Genomic DNA, 17336 nt, shown 5'->3' on the forward strand with positions numbered 1-17336 from the left:
TCTCCCATCTAGGGAGAAGGTCAAGGAAGAAGAAGAAGAAGAAGGGGGGCCTCTCCCCCTCTCTCCGGCCCGGTGGCGTCGGAACGCCGCCGGGGCCATCATCGTCACAGCAATCTACACCAACACCTCCGTCATCTTCACCAACATCTTCATCACCTTCCCCCATCTATCTACAGCGGTCCACTCTCCCGCAACCCGCTGTACCCTCTACTTGAACATGGTGCTTTATGCTTCATATTATTATCCAATGATGTGTTGCCATCCTATGATGTCTGAGTATATTTTCGTTGTTCTATCGGTAATTGGTGAATTGCTATGATTGGTTTAATTTTCTTGTGGTTATGTTGCTGTCCTTTCGTGCCCATCATATGAGCGCGCGCGTGGATCACACCATAGGGTTAGTTCTATGTTGATAGGACTATGTATTGGAGGGCAAGAGTGACAGAAGCTTCAACCTAGCATAGAAATTGATGCATACGGGATTGAAGGGGGACCAATATATCTTAATGCTATGGTTGGGTTTTACCTTAATGAACGTTAGTAGTTGCGGATGCTTGCTAATAGCTCCAACCATAACTGCACAGAATTCCAAGTCAAGGATGACATGCTAGCAGTGGCCTCTCCCACATAAAACTTGCTACCGGTCTGGTAAAGTAGTCAATTGCTTAGGGACAATTTCGCAACTCCTAACACCACTTTTCCACACTCGCTATACTAACTTTATTGCTTCTTTACCTAAACAGCCCCTAGTTTTTATTTACGTGCTCTTTATATTCTTGCAAACCTATCCAACAACACCTACAAAGCACTTCTAGATTCATACTTGTTCTAGGTAAAGCGAACGTTAAGCGTGCGTAGAGTTGTATCGGTGGTTGATAGAACTTGAGGGAATATTTGTTCTACCTTTAGCTCCTTGTTGGGTTTGACACTCTTACTTATCGAAAGTGGCTACAATTGATCCCCTATACTTGTGGGTTATCAAGACCTTTTTCTGGCGCCGTTGCCGGGGAGTTATACCGTGGGGTGAATATTCTCGTGTGTGCTTGTTTGCTTTATCACTAAGTAGTTTTTATTTTGTGCTCTTGTTTTCTACCTTTAGTTATGGGTAGGAAACGTAAAATACCAAAAAAAGTAGTTGTACCTACTACACCAATGGTTGAAGAACCACTCAAAATCTATCACACTTCTGAAGCTTTTTACTTGGATCATCTTCGATCCCTATGTGCTCGTGCTGACACTCCAACTAGCTTACACTGGTGCGCGTCAGTCCTAAACAAACGGTTTTTAACCCCTTTCCGCGACGGCATTTGGAACCGTCTCCAAGTGAGTGTGGGCGATAGGGGGGGTCCTTTCCACACGACCCAGAAACCGTCGGGGATATGCCCTCCTGGCACACACGTTCGACAAAATGAGGTCGTGTGCGACCGGCGAGCGCTCAAATATAGAAATACGTATAGTAGAGCTAAAAAATTACAATTATACGGCGAAATTGTTTCCGGTCGCAAGTACATCCCACATAGTCAGTCCCGCTAAACGTTTCCGTTCGTATGAACATCCCACACAGTCGCTCCAAGGAAAACGTTTCCGTTCACAGGTACATCACACACAATTTTTTTGTTAAATCGTTTGCGTTATTAAATGTATCACACATGGTCCGTAGAAGAAACTGTGTGGCAAAGACTGTCCATCACACATAGTTTTTATGTGGTAAATGTTTGCGCAAGGTGGCCTAACGCAAACAGTTTTCTAGAGAAAGTCGTGTGTGATTGTTCATTGATCCAACACGGTTTATTCCTAGAAACTGTGTGCGTTGTCTGAAGTCATCGCCCACGGTATTACTTCAACAACCGTTTGCAATAGCAAAACCCAATTAGCAGGCTAATTATCCAATTATTCATAATCCATTTAGTAATCTAATTGACATTTCATATTAAGCACACAATATATTTCATTTCCATATTAAGGAAGCAGAATTTCATAATTGAAATACATCAGAGTACAACATGATATAGCTCCAGCACTCAGCTACCCCATTACACAACTGCACTAGCAGCAAGTTCCACATGCAACATGTAGAACCTTTCGAAATTAGCATCATAGATGGTATATAGACAGATGCATCTCATCTGGAAAACTGCTGAAGCGGAAGGCGAATATTGAGCCTTCATTCATGTTGAAGGTCTTTGCAACTTTAGGCATGTGCTTGTGGATGATTGACCGTCCGTCTTTCGTCCTCTTCAGGAACACTTTAATATTGAACCGTGGGTGTTGTATGAAAACCTTCCTCGCCTCCTGACCATAGAGGTGGTTTGAGAGGTAATCATCAGTGAACTGCTTTGGAAAGGCCTGAAAACAAGGATGTGCATAAATATCTTCTCTATATTGGAAATGGGGCAAAGGAATAAAAAAGGCAAGGTATAATAGTTAGTACCATCTTGTAGTGAACTGATGTCTTCTTCATTGTGCAGACAAAGATCTTGTTGTTTTTTGTCGCTAATTTATTTATCCTAACAATCTTTCCGAGTTTCTTGATTTCATTGATATTTTCATGGACAACTCATTTCCCCATATGCAAAAAGGGTCGAATAGTGGGTCAAAACATCTGACACTAGGACCTACATATGCAAGACCAAATTGTTAAAAACCAAAATATTAGAATGGTTCCTGCAATTGCATAGTAATGTGCTATTAGAGAACAGACCATGCACGTGCTAACCTCGATTGTAAACCTCAATGCTTCCCATTGTTTCCCTACAACACATATAAGGTAGTTAGTCATCAGGTTAAGTAAGGGTTCGCATGCTATCAGTAAAATATGTTGATGAAAAATAAGCACATTGCAGATTCATCAGATTAATTCAAGCCACACGGAAAACCCATTTACCCAAACCAAGCATGATTAATAACTAGGAAATATAGCACTTTTATATGTTTCTCATGTATTAAGTGCAGCCAAATTCGATTTATTCCTCACATGCACAACAATACAAAATTCTATCCACGACAATTGGACATTGCATTGCAGAATTGAACCAAGCAGTCAACTAAACACCACAACAAATGAACCAAACATTAACTGAGCACCACATTGCACAATATAACATACTCCTAATAGAAGATCAGACAGTTAACCAAACAGTTAACTACAACCAATTGTAGCAATTGTATTTGTTTCTCATGTATTTACTACAGCCAAATTCAATTTATTCCTCAGATGGTATACAATAACAGAATGCACCCACAATTTTGTAAAGATAAATTCGATTTATTTCTCACATGGAAGACAATACAAAATTGCAGCCTGAAGCACTACAAAAAAAAGACACATCCGTGACATTTTGGGCTGAACGAAAAATTTTTATGTCATACATATAACACTTCTATGATGTGGTGGGCTCCTACTTCTATGACAAAAAATCATGATAGAAAATGGGCTTTTCGTCCTGGGCGGGCCGGAGACGCAGCTGCATGACATTCTTTAGGTCGTCCATGACGGAAAAAACCGTGGTAGAAGCGAGGGGGAGGAAAATTTCGGCCTGTTCCCGGTTACGGTGGGAGGTCGGGGCCGAGCGATGCGCGTTTCTCTCGTACACGTATGCGCGTGTGTGCGAGGCGTTGGCTCTAACTGAACCCGAGCGAGGCGTTGGGCTCTAACTGAACCCGAGCGATTGCACTGCAGGCTACGCGTTACTGAACCCGAGCGATCGATCGATGGCTGTTAACTGAACCCGATCGAGCGATTCCTTCGCTACTGCTACTAACTGAAGCTGATCGATTGGATGAACAATGAGCGTTGCGGGGGGGGGGGGGGGGGTGGATGAACGGTGAGCGGTGGCGTTGCCTCTGGATGAACAGGACCCCGTGGTGTGGAGGGCTGGATGAACAGTAGACGGTGGAGGGGTGCCCATGGAGGGGTGGTTGAACATGACCCCGTGGTGTGGAGGGCTGGATGAACAGTAGACGGTGGAGGGGTGCCCGTGGAGGGGTGGTTGAACAGTAGCCGGTGGAGTAGCGCGCGGTGGAGGCTGGATGAACAGGAGCCCGTGGAGGCTGGAGGAGGTCGACGGTGGAGATGAACAGTATCCGGTGGAGTCCCGTTTTGCGGTACGCCACACCCCTCCCGATGAACAGGACCCCCGTTTCGACCGTAGGAGGTCCGTTTCGTCCATTTTGCGGTACGCCACACCCCTCCCGATCAACAGGACCCCCATTTCGACCGTAGGAGGTCCGTTTCATCCGTTTTGCGGTACGCCTGTGACGCCCGGATAATTAAGCTACAGTAACACTCAACTAATGATGCCACGTCACCTCGATTACTGTTGCTAATCTCGCGTTAGTTCAAAACCAATTCAAATTCAAATTCAAGATCAAGCAAACAATAAAAGTTTTTAAATATTAAAACTAAAATGTTTGGAGGGAGCCAAATAAATCCTAAGTAATAATGGTGGAGAAACCAACATTTTTTAAAGTATTTGAATGCGCTAGAATAAATAAAACAGTGACTGAAACAATAACTGAAATACTTTTTAATTATTAAAGAATACAAGGTACTTTACTTTTATCCCAAACTTTTTGTGAGAACAGTTGATTTTTACAAATCTAATTTAGGAGTGGGTTTCACTTTTTGTAAAACTATAAACTATTAATTAAGTAAAAGAAAACAGAAACAAGAAAATAAATAAAAGAAAAAGGAAATACAAAACAAAAAATAAAATAAAACAGAAGCCCCCCTGCCCCACTGGGCCTTAGCCCAGCAGGCCCAGCCGGCCGGGCAGCGCCTCGGGGCCGTCCCCCCTTTCACTGCTGTAGCGACCGAGCGCCCGAGCGCGCTCCCACCGGACCACCTCACCGGCGGCGCCGGAGAGGACAAGTGCAAAGCCACGAGCTCCCCTCGTCTCCCCACCCCACATGCCCCCTTGCCCTCCCCCGAAACCCTAGCGCGCCACAATCCCCCTCTCGTCCCCTTCTTCGCCTCTGTTCGAGATGCCCGAGCGCCCCCGTCGCCGTCGATCGCCGTAGCTGTGGCCTCCATCGTCCGTTCGTCGCCCCGGCAAGTCCTATAGCTCCGCCGTGGTCCTCTGCTTCCACTACACCGCTGGATCGAGCCCCGGAGCCCCTCGCGTCGCCGCACTCTTCTTCTTCTCCGGCTCGGCCACCGCATCGTCCTCGTCCTTGATCTACGCCACCGGTCCTCCCCGAGCCCTCTGCCCAGACCCCACGCTCCCATGGTGAGACTTTGCGCCGGATGCGCCCTCTCCTGCATCCTCTGATCGTCTGTAGCGCCCGTTTCACGCTCACCCGAACGCGCTGCCACCTGGCCTCGTCGCCGGCGTGGCCACGATGACCATTTGGTCCCGTGCGTGCCAACGTTCCGCTTCTCGTGTCGAGTAGGCACCGTAGGCACCTCGCGTAGCTTGCTTTGCGCCCCGTAACCCCGTTCCCGTACCTCGCCCGAAGAACCTCGCCGCCGGTGAGCTCGATGCGCTCAGCTCCGGCCACCGCAGCCTCCGCCACCGTCACAGATCGCTCCGCCGTCGTCTTGCTATTCGAACGAGCCCGGCCGCGCCCAAAATAGTGCGGTGTGGACAAATCCCGCCCGGCTCCGGCGTAGATTCGCCGCGGAAGAGGCTCGCCGGAGCTCTCTCCGGCGCCACGCCGACATGGCCACCTGGGGCCACACCGCTGGGTCACTGACCAGTGGGCCCGGCCCCCGTTGACCAGTTGACTAAGTCAACTATGATGACTGGGCGGGCCCTGCCTATGACATATGGGCCCCGCCCACAGAACGTGTAAAAAATAGAATTAAAAGAATTAGAAAAAATATTAATAATAAAAATAAATTTAATTAATTAATTAATTACCTAAATTAATTAAGTTAATTAATCCTATTCAATTAATCTAATTAACCTGTTAGTTTAAATAAACATTAATTAGTTTAACCTAAACCCTAATTAACCTAACAGTGTATGACAGGTGGGTCCCACTGGGCCCACATGTCAGTTTGACCGGTCAACACCTCTGTTGACTGCTGACGTCATGCTGATGTCAGCAAACACTATTCTGGATAATGTTGAATTAAAGTAATTAAATAAATCCTAAAGTGATTTAAATCTTTTAAAATTAATATAAAATAAACCGTAGCTCGGATGGAAAAACTTTGTACATGAAAGTTGCTCAGAACGACGAGACGAATACGCAGCCCATTCGTCCGCCACACATCCCTAACCTATCGAACTCGCAACTTTCCCCCTCCGGTTCATCTGTCCGAAAACGCGAAACAACGGGAATACTTTCCCGGATCTTTCCCCCTTCGCCGGTATCACCTACTACCGCGATTGGGCACGCCTAGCATCACGCTTTGTCATGTCATGCATCGTCATGCATTTGTTTGCGTTGTATTTATTGTTTCTTCCCCCTCTTCGCTCGCTAGACACCGAGACCGACGCCGCTGCTACCCAGTATGACTACGATGTTGACGACCCCTCCTTCTCGGCTGAGCTTCCAGGCAAGCCCCCCTTGATCACCAGATATTGCCTATTCTTCTCTATACTGCTTGCATTAGAAGAGGGTAGCATGTTACTGCTTTCGGTTAATCCTATTCTGCTACATAGCCTGTCATTGTTGCTTCAGTTGTTACCCTTACCTGCTATCCTACTGCTTAGTATAGGATGCTAGTGTTCCATCAGTGGCGCTACACTCTTGTCCGTCTGCCATGCTATACTATCGGGCCGTGATCACTAGGGAGGTGATCACGGGTATATACTTTATAGTTTATATACATGACACATGTGGTGACTAAATTCGGGTCAGCTCGTTGAGTACCCGCAAGTGATTCTGATGAGGGGGCTGAAAGGACAGGTGGCTCCATCCCAGTAGAGGTGGGCCTGGGTTCCTGACGGCCCCCGACTGTTACTTTGTGGCGGAGCGACAGGGCAGGTTGAGACCACCTAGGAGAGAGGTGGGCCTGGCCCTGGTCGTCGTCCGCAGATACTTAAAAATAACACGCTTAACGAGATCTTGGTATTTGATCTGAGTCTGGCCATTTGGTCTATACGCACTACCCAACTACGCGGGAACAGTTATGGGCACTCGACATCGTGGTATAAGCCGAAGCCTTCGTGACATCAGCGACTGGGCGGCGCGCGCCAGATTGGACCGCGTAACGTGACTTCCTTTGTAATGGAGGTTGCTAGGTCTGCTTCCGGCCGCCCTCGCAACGTGCAGGTGTGCAATGGGTGATGGGCCCAGACCCCTGTGCCATAGGATTTAGACCGGCATGCTGACCTCTCTGTTGTGCCTAGGTAGGGCTGCGACGTGTTGATCTTCCGAGGCCGGGCATGACCCAGGAAAGTGTGTCTGGCCAAATGGGATCGAGCGTGTTGGGTTATGTGGTGCACGCCTACAGGGAAGTTTATCTATTTGAATAGCCGTGTCCCTCGGTAAAAGGATGACCCAGAGTTGTACCTTGACCTTATGACAACTAGAACCGGATACTTAATAAAACACACCCTTCCAAGTGCCAGATATAACCCGGTGATCGCTCTCTAACAGGGCGACGAGGAGGGGATCGCCGGGTAGGATTATGCTATGCGATGCTACTTGGTGAACTTACCATCTATTCTCTTCTACATGCTGCAAGATGGAGGTGGCCTGAAGCGTAGTCTTCGACAGGATTAGCTATCCCCCTCTTATTCTGGCATTCTGTAGTTCAGTCCACCGATATGGCCCTTTACACATATACCCATGCATATCTAGTGTAGCTCCTTGCTTGCGAGTACTTTGGATGAGTACTCACGGTTGCTTTTCTCCCTCTTTTCCCCCTTTCCCTTCTACCTGGTTGTCGCAACCAGATGCTGGAGCCCAGGAGCCAGACGCCACCGTCGACGATGACTCCTACTACACCGGAGGTGCCTACTACTACGTGCAGCCCGCTGACGACGACCAGGAGTAGTTAGGAGGATCCCAGGCAGGAGGCCTGCGCCTCTTTCGATCTGTATCCCAGTTTGTGCTAGCTCTTAAGGCAAACTTGTTTAACTTATATCTGTACTCATATATTGTTGCTTCCGCTGACTCGTCTATGATCGAGCACTTGTATTCGAGCCCTCGAGGCCCCTGGCTTGTATTATGATGCTTGTATGACTTATTTATGTTTTAGAGTTGTGTTGTGATATCTCCCCGTGAGTCTCAGATCTTGATCGTACACGTTTGCGTGCATGATTAGTGTACGGTCAAATCGGGGGCGTCACAAGTTGGTATCAGAGCCAACTGCCTGTAGGAATCCCCCTTCCACACTCCTTGGCCGAACTTGAATCTAGACATTGCAAAGCTTTTTACTAACTTGGTTATGCGGCTTACGGGCCCACGTCGCCATTGGGTGGTATTAGGATCTTTTACTCCTCGTCTATGCTCTGGGACTCTGATCTCTCTTCTATTCGGGTTAAATGATTTTGCTAACTCTAACTCTAGGTTCTCGTAACTATTTCTCTCGAAGAGCCCTCATTCCGGAAGATCACTTGCTTCGTTAGAAGATTCTGAGGATATCCCTCGATATTTTCCCGAGACCCTTGTGCTCCTCGCCTTTACAATCCACTGTCACCGATATATCCCTATGGATATCTATATGCACTTGCCATTCTCTTGATCATCCCTCGTCACTCTTGTTGTTACAAGATGCCTTGAAATGTTCGTCGTTGTCCCGAAAATCCTTGGAGTTTACTATCTTGCAGTTTTATTTCACATGAAAACCCTTACGGGTTTTTCCTCACATTTAGCGAGGATCCGTTCTTCTCAATTGTTCATGTGTCTCACATAATTCTTCGGAATACTTTTCAATCTTTCGAAAATCCTCTGCAGCCGGTTATTCTTGAAATTCTTGCCTGCTTGCATTATGGTTAATTCCATATGACTAGTAGTCCTCGATAACATCCCTTGTCTTAGTCATTTTGAGCCTATTGGTTCAATATGTGCGTACGCACGCAGTCATCAGATTATCCTTTTAAAATTTTCTTCCCGACTCAGACGTCATTCCGGACATGAGTTGGTTCTCAGCAATTCAAACCTTTATTGATTGTCCAACTAAGTGTTTTCAACTTATCCATCCTTGATCAGAGCGTCTGCTTCTGATTCTTCGTTTTGGAAACCATAAATTCTTTATATTTAAGCATCAGAATAATCAGGTGATTCTTGAATCTGATACCTCTGCATTCTTTCTTCCTCTGAGTGAGTACCGATACTCACATTAGCTCCGTTGTGGATCGCCCGATCCATTGTTGGATTGTTATCCGACAGTGTCATTCATATTCAATCACCTTGTGAGTTCTTCCCCTGATACATAGTGCCTTTGGTAAAATTGTATCCTCTGCTTGGCCAACCATGCTTTGCTTTCGAGCTTGTGTATTTACTTTTGAAACTTGTGGTATATGTTTCTAAGATGCCCCGATGGGTTGAACCTACGCCTTCCCTAATCCGTGTGAACCCGAAAGATTTCACGGGTCATACTTATCTGGTATTGCATCAGGTAAAAACTTTCAACAACTAATGTCATTTTCGAATACGAGAGGTGAATGAAAGGTTATGCGTTGAACAAGTGGGAGTCGACCTTGAACCCTGTGTTCATGCCCATGGACACGATGTATACCTTATCATGGAAGCTTCTCCTAAAATAATTATCCCCTTGTTATAAGTTCATCTTGTATCTGTGGACGTGGTTCCGACCATGTTTCTCCTTGATTCCATTTCTCGTGCTAGTTTGAGCACTTGTCTTCTGCAGAGCAATACACTAGCCCAACCTCTACTTTGATCTGTCATCGAGTATTACCCCCCTGGTATCTCGAGATTATCATGGAACTGCATAACTTCTTATGAGTTCTTCATCAAGTGCTACATTCTCACTGATTCCAATATTTCACGGGCTCTGAGTTATTAAACACTCAAAGACATCGATAACTGACTCGAGTCCGCACCGCGATTAAACAACTCTTAGTAACCTTCATTACTTACGAGTTTGAACTCGCTCACGTCATTCCTAGCCTGCTTGGCTATATCCTTGTCGTGCCGATTTTAACTGTGCTACCTGGTCCTTCTTCCCGGAGCAAAAATTTCGACGGTGAGCTAATCTTACGTCGATCTTCCTCGTCATACCATTTGTCCTTGAATAGCAAGCTTGATTTCCAGTTTGTGTCATACTCGTGGTTCCAATAACCTTTCGCTTCATCATTCCTTTGACTTGGCGTCATCACCGATTGATTACATCTTCATGAAATCTCTCGACAATTGTGTCGTGATCATCATCAACATTCTGAGCTCTTACAGGATATAAATCGAATTCGTGATGAGAAATACCATCCTTACCCCTCGAGGATTGTGTTATCATCGACAAACATTCTTGCCTCCCCCCAACACAAACTTGTTCATGTTTTGAGAGTTTCCTTGATTTCCTTGCTATCTAGCTTATATTGTGTTCTACCTTGAAGTATTACCATCTGTATGTCGAGGATGTTGTGAGAATTGCTCCACCTCTTAGAAATTCTCGGTATGATGATACTTCTCACCATCACCATTCTTCCTTGGTCCCCGTGTTGTTTTTAACCAGGATACCAATATGCTAAGGATGCTGCTTGAGTTCTGTACTTCTAGCAACCCTATTGCTTTGAAGTTAATGATCGACAGTTCGTTCTTAGACTGCTGGTTATTGAATCATCACTGTAACATTGATCTTGCCGCCTAAGGTCATATTTCGGGCACACCTTTCAACTAATGATTGATGGTGTATGTTTTCCTCGAGCATACAACATTATATCATTTGAATTGACAAGTGTCATCTTCTTGTTCACATTATTGTGGAAATCCATCTGTTTGGAATTCTCGATGAATTGTCGCTGAGCCCATCAGCCACCTCTTCATCCCCTCCTTGGTTTAATGATGAACTATTGTTTCAGGAACCCGCTCCCATAGTTCATTTCCCGAGAATCTTGCAATGTCATTTCGTCGATTTGTGTCGCACCTTTTCTTCTTGGACATCCTGAGTCTGAGGTATCATGACACCAATCGGATCTGAAATCTCGGTCAGATATGATGGTGGGGACAACTTTCCAGGAGTTATGATGTTGGTCCTTTAATGACCCGGTAATATGATGTCATGCCCAGCACCCCTTGCTGGAGGACCTATCATTATATTTCTTTTGCAAGGATAACCATTCTTCCTGGAGGAAATAGTAGGACTTATTTTATAAGTTGCTCCTGATGGATCATTTGTGTATCCAAAGTCTGGCCCTTGATTGAAACACAATATCATTGCTACCTCGAAGCATGACTATGATACCCCGCTCTTCAAAAGGAAAATTGGAGGCGCGATGCTAAATGTTTCTTGGTCAATTATCCAAAACACTGTTGTTTGGGTAATGACATGAAATTCCTCTCCCCTTACCTAAATGGTTCTCTACTTTCTATCCTATCATGGATACCATGCTCTGCTTGTCCTTGGGAAGGTTGTACCCCTGAAATATGTGTTTAAACACATTTTCCTTTCCATTGTTCTGTTTAATCTCATAATCATATTTTCCTTTCCCTTCTTTGGATTAACCATTCTTGTGATCTATATGATCTAAGCAGTAATATTCAACTACTTATGTAAACACCTCGGTGTACAATTCTGTTAGTAAGACCCTGTTACTATTGTTGATGGCATTTCGGTAGCCACCGATGGACGAGAACTTTGCCTAATGGTCCGCCTCGTTCAACGAGCAGGAAAATGGTTCTATTTGTCCCTCGCCCTTGGTATCATTGTTGTTGCCGACATAACTGACAGGCTACCCTCTGACATGCCTTGCTATCGCGACCGTGCAAGATGTCAGCCCCCTTTCTACTTTATACCACATGGTGGGCCCATAACCCACCGTTCCACAGGATCGAAACCTGACTCACTTGTACACCCTGCCGCGGAAGTTATTCCTAGAGCTTGACTTCGTATGTAGTTCATGGGCCACCTGCCTAGTGATCTATTCTGGTATCAGACGCAATACTTATTCTCGTTGCTCTGAACCCCTTTCACCCTCTGTTTTAGGCAACAGATGGTTGCCTACCCGCTTGGAGCTTCTTGTTGCCCATCTCTACCTTGCTCTCGATAACTTTCTTGCATTTCAACTCGAGAGATGCTTCTATGCCACGTTCACTGAGATAGCCCCCATGCACCTAACGTATGTTGAGCTCCGTCCTTCCCGAGTTTTCCCCCCTTAGCTTTCCGTAAGTACGATGGAGATCCTGAAGGAAGAATGACGACTTCATCAAAATGACCTGAAGCGGACAAATGAAGACGTCAATGTAATGGATCGAGAACAGCAACCAAGACCAAGAAGAATCGTTAGAATTTCGTAACCTATTCTTCCCCCTTACTCCCGTCTTGAATCTCGGGACGAGATTTCTTGTAGTGGAGGAGAATTGTGACGCCCGGATAATTAAGTTACAGTAACACTCTACTAATGATGCCACGTCACCTCGATTACTGTTGCTAATCTCGCCTTAGTTCAAAACCGATTCAAATTCAAATTCAAGATCAAGCAAACAATAAAAGTTTTTAAATATTAAAACTAAAATGTTCGGAGGGAGCCAAATAAATCCTAAGTAATAATGGTGGAGAAACCAACATTTTTAAAAGTATTTGAATGCGCTAGAATAAATAAAACATTGACTGAAACAATAACTTAAATACTTTTTAATTAATAAAGAATACAAGGTACTTTACTTTTGTCCCAAACTTTTTGTGAGAACAGTTGATTTTTACAAATCTAATTTAGGAGTGGGTTTCACTTTTTGTAAAACTATAAACTATTAATTAAGTAAAAGAAAACAGAAACAAGAAAAAAATAAAAAAGGAAATACAAAACAAAAAAATAAAATAAAACAGAAGCCCCCCTGCCCCACTGGGCCTTAGCCCAGCAGGCCCAGCCGGCCGGGCAGCGCCTCGGGGCCGTTCCCCCTTTCACTGCTGTAACGACCGAGCGCCCGAGCGCGCTCCCGCCAGACCACCTCACCGGCGGCGCCGGAGAGGATAAGGGCAAAGCCACGGGCTCCGCTCGTCTCCCCACCCAACATGCCCCCTCGCCCTCCTCCGAAACCCTAGCGCGCCACAATCCCCCTCTCGTCCCCTTCCTCGCCTCTTTTCGAGATGCCCGAGCGCCCCCATCGCTGTCGATCGCCGTAGCCGTGGCCACCGTCGTCCGTTCGTCACCCCGGCAAGTCCTACAGCTCCGCCGTGGTCCTCTGCTTCCACTACACCGCTGGATCGAGCCCCGGAGCCCCTCGCGTCGCCGCACTCTTCTTCTTCTCCGGCTCGGCATCCGCATCGTCCTCGTCCTTGATCTACGCCACCGGTCCTCCCCAAGCCCTCTGCCCAGACCCCACGCGCCCCCGGTGAGCCTCTGCGCCGGATGCGCCCTTCCCTGCCTCCTCTGATCGTCTGTAGCGCCCGTTCCACGCTCACCCGAACGCGCTGCCACCTGGCCTCGTCGCCGGCGTGGCCACGGTGGCCATTTGGTCCCGTGCGTGCCAACGTTCCGCTTCTCGCGTCGAGTAGGCACCGTAGGCACCTCGCGTAGCTCGCTTTGCGCCCCGTAACCCTGTTCCCGTACCTTGCCCGAAGAACCTGGCCGCCAGTGAGCCCGATGCGCTCAGCTCCGGCCACCGCAGCCTCTGCCACCGTCACAGATCACTCCGCCGTCGTCTTGCCGTTCGAACAAGCCCGGCCGCGCCCAAAATAGTGCGGTGTGGACGAATCCTGCCCGGCTCCGGCGTAGATCCGCCGCGGAAGAGGCTCGCCGGAGCTCTCTCCGGCGCCACACCGACGTGGCTACCTGGGCCACCCCGCTGGGTCACTGACCAGTGGGCCCGGCCCCCCTGTTGACAAGTTGACTAAGTCAACTATGATGACTGGGGGGGCCTGCCTATGACATATGGGCCACGCCCACAGAACGTGTAAAAAAAACTAGAATTAAAAGAATTAGAAAAAATATTAATAATAAAAATAAATTTAATTAATTAATTAATTAACTAAATTAATTAAGTTAATTAATCCTATTTAATTAATATAATTAACATGTTAGTTTAAATAAACAGTAATTAGTTTAACCTAAACCCTAATTAACCTAACAGTGTATGACAGGTGGGTCCCACTGGGCCCACATGTCAGTTTGACCGGTCAACACCTTTATTGACTGCTGACGTCATGCTGACATCATGATGACGTCGGCAAACACTCTTCTGGATAATGTTGAATTAAAGTAATTAAATAAATCCTAAAATGATTTAAATCTTTTAAAATTAATATAAAATAAACCGTAGCTCGGATGGAAAAACTTTGTACATGAAAGTTGCTCAGAACGACGAGACGAATCCGAAAACGCAGCCCGTTCGTCCGCCACACATCCCTAACCTATCGAACTCGCAACTTCCCCCTCCGGTTCATCTGTCCGAAAACGCGAAATACTTTCCCGGATGTTTCCCCCCTTCGCCGGTATCACCTACTACCGCGATTGGGCATGCCTAGCATCACGCTTTGTCATGTCATGCATCGTGATGCATTTGTTTGCATTGTATTTATTGTTTCTTCCCCCTCTTCTCTCGCTAGACACCGAGACCGATGCCGCTGCTACCCAGTACGACTACGGAGTTGACGACCCCTCCTTCTCGGCTGAGCTTCTAGGCAAGCCCCCCTTGATCACCAGATAATGCCTATTCTTCTCTATACTGCTTGCATTAGAAGTGTGTAGCATGTTACTGCTTTCCATTAATCCTATTCTGCTGCATAGCCTGTCATTGTTGCTACAGTTGTTACCCTTACCTGCTAACCTACTGCTTAGTATAGGATGCTAGTGTTCCATCAGTGGCCCTACACTCTTGTCCGTCTGCCATGCTATACTATCGGGCCGTGATCACTAGGGAGGTGATCATGGGTATATACTTTATACTTTATATACATGACACATGTGGTGACTAAAGTCGGGTCAGCTCGTTGAGTACCCGTAAGTGATTCTGATGAGGGGGCTGAAAGGACAGGTGGCTCCATCCCAGTAGAGGTGGGCCTGGGTTCCTGACGGCCCCCGACTGTTACTTTGTTGCGGAGCGACAGGGCAGGTTGAGACTGCCTAGGAGAGAGGTGGGCCTGGCCCTGGTCGGCGTCCGCGGATACTTAAAAATAACACGCTTAACGAGATCTTGGTATTTGATCTGAGTCTGGCCATTTGGTCTATACGCACTAACCAACTACGCGGGAACAATTATGGGCACTCGGCGTCGTGGTATCAGCCGAAGCCTTCGTGACGTCAGTGACTGGGCAGCGCGCGCCAGATTGGACCGCGTAACATGACTTCCTTTGTAATGGAGGTTGCTAGGTCTGCTTTCGGCCGCCCTCGCAACGTGCAGGTGTGCAATGGGCGATGGGCCCAGACCCCTGCGCCATAGGATTTAGACCGGCGTGCTGACCTCTCTGTTGTGCCTAGGTAGGGCTGCGACGTGTTGATCTTCCGAGGCCGGGCATGACCTAGGAAAGTGTGTCCGGCCAAATGGGATAGAGCGTGTTGGGTTATGTGGTGCACCCCTGCAGGGATGTTTATCTATTCGAATAGTCGTGTCCCTCGGTAAAAGGATGACCCGGAGTTGTACCTTGACCTTATGACAACTAGAACCGGATACTTAATAAAACACACCCTTCCAAGTGCCAGATATAACCCGGTGATCTCTCTCTAACAGGGCGACGAGGAGGGGATCGCCGGGTAGGATTATGCTATGCGATGCTACTTGGTGAACTTACCATCTATTCCCTTCTACATGCTGCAAGATGGAGGTGGCCTGAAGCATAGTCTTCGACAAGATTGGCTATCCCCCTCTTATTCTGGCATTCTGCAGTTCAGTCCACCGATATGGCCCTTTACACATATACCCATGCATATGTAGTGTAGCTCCTTGCTTGCGAGTACTTTGGATGAGTACTCACGGTTGCTTTTCTCCCTCTTTTCCCCCTTTCCCTTCTACCTCGTTGTCGCAACCAGATGCTAGAGCCCAGGAGCCAGACGCCACCGTCGACGACGACTCCTACTACACCGGAGGTGCCTACTACTACGTGCAGCCCGCTGACGATGACCAGGAGTAGTTAGGAGGATCCCAGGCAGGAGGCCTGCGCCTCTTTCGATCTGTATCCCAGTTTGTGCTAGCCTTCTTAAGGAAAACTTGTTTAACTTCTGTCTGTACTCAGATATTGTTGCTTCCGCTGACTCGTCTATGATCGAGCACTTGTATTTTAGCCCTCGAGGCCCCTGGCTTGTATTATGATGCTTGTATGACTTATTTATGTTTTAGAGTTGTGTTGTGATATCTCCCCGTGGGTCCCTGATCTTGATCGTACACATTTGCGTGCATGATTAGTGTACGGTCAAATCGGGGGCGTCACAATGCCACACCCCTCCCGATCAACAGGACCCCTGTTTCGACCGTAGGAGGTCCATTTCCTCCGTTTTGCGGTATGCCACAACCCTCCCGATCAACAGGACCCCCGTTTCGACCGTAGGAGGTCCGTTTCCTCTGTTTTGCGGTCCGCCACTCCCCTCCCGATCAACAGGACCCCGTTCCGCACATAGGAGGTCCGTTTCCTCCGTTTTGCGGTATGCCAGGCCTCGTTTCCATCGCCTGTTCCGTCCAAGCCCTCCCGATGAACACGACCACGCATTCCGTTCCGACCCAGCCGGTTGGCTCCCACGCGTTCCGTTGCCTCCCGATGAACACGACGCATTCTGTTGCCTCCCCATGAACACGACGCATTCCGTTGCCTCCCCATGAACACGACGCATTCCGTTGCCTCCCCATGAACACGACGACGACGCTGTTTCTCCGTTCCGACCCAGCCATGTACACGAGCCCTGGCCGGACGTATGCGCGAGTAGGCGTTCGAGACCCCGCCCATATGTACACATACGTGGCCGTATTTCCTTTCTTGCACCCTGGCCGCTGTACGTACGTGTACATGCTACATGCGCGCCTCTACTACGACACGTGCGCGCCTCTACTACGACACGTGCGCGCCTCTACTACGACACGTGCGCGCCTCTACTACGACACGTGCGCGCCTCTACATCCACCAGTATATATGTACGTACACGTTCGCGACCAGAATGACAACGCTACGTACGCTTCGACCAGGTGGGTCCCGACTGCCTGGCACTTCCTTGCGTGCGAAGATGTAGCTGGTGGGTCCCAGCAGTCAGGGGGCGAATTGTTTTTTTTTTGCCCGGACGCACTTCCTTGCATGCGAAGATGTGGCTGGTGGGTCCCAGCAGTCAGGGGGGCGAATC

Source organism: Triticum aestivum, chromosome 5D (genome assembly GCF_018294505.1).
Source record: "Triticum aestivum cultivar Chinese Spring chromosome 5D, IWGSC CS RefSeq v2.1, whole genome shotgun sequence".
In the NCBI taxonomy this organism is placed as follows: domain Eukaryota; kingdom Viridiplantae; phylum Streptophyta; class Magnoliopsida; order Poales; family Poaceae; genus Triticum; species Triticum aestivum.